Consider the following 955-nt stretch of genomic DNA (forward strand, 5'->3'; position numbering starts at 1 on the left):
GCACAGATTCATGCGCCAGGGCCTCCTACAGACAATGCACTTTGATTTATTGCGCTATCTGTAATAGCACACGAGATATCACCTGATATATATTGGATTTTACCCTGACCATGAGGGTCCGGCCCCATGAGACTGTGGTTTTTTCGGCCCCTGGTGGTCCGACGTCGTTCCCGCTGCACAGATTCATGCGCCAGGGCCTCCTACAGACAATGCACTTTGATTTATTGCGCTATCTGTAATAGCACCCGAGATATCACCAGATATATATTGGATTTTACCCTGACCCTGAGTGTCCGGCCCCATGAGACGGTGGTTTTCTCGGCCCCTGGTGGTCCGAGGTCGTTCCCGCTGCACAGGTTCATGCGCCAGGGCCTCCTACAGACAATGCACTTTGATTTATTGCGCTATCTGTAATAGCACCCGAGATATCACCAGATATATATTGGATATTTCCCTCACTCTGAGTGTCCAGCCCCATGAGACGGTGGTTTTCTCGGCCCCTGGTGGTCCGAGGTCGTTCCCGCTGCACAGATGCATGCGCCAGGGCCTCCTGCAGATAATTCACTTTGGTTTATTGCGCTATCTCTAATAGCACCCGAGATATCACCAGATATATATTGGATTTTCCCCTGACCCTGAGTATCCGGCCCCATGAGACGGTAGTTTTCTCGGCCCCTGGTGATCCGAGGTCGTTCCCGCTGCACAGATTCATGTGCCAGGGCCTCCTGCAGATAATTCACTTTGGTTTATTGCGCTAACTCTAATAGCACCCGAGATATCATCAGATCTATATTGGATTTTCCCCAGACCCTGAGTGCCCGGCCCCATGAGACTGTGGTTTTTTCGGCCCCTGGTGGTCCGACGTCGTTCCCGCTGCACAGATTCATGCGCCAGGGCCTCCTACAGACAATGCACTTTGATTTATTGCGCTATCTGTAATAGCACCCGAGATATC

This window comes from Nomia melanderi, unplaced genomic scaffold (assembly GCF_051020985.1).
Source record: "Nomia melanderi isolate GNS246 unplaced genomic scaffold, iyNomMela1 scaffold0014, whole genome shotgun sequence".
NCBI lineage: Eukaryota > Metazoa > Arthropoda > Insecta > Hymenoptera > Halictidae > Nomia > Nomia melanderi.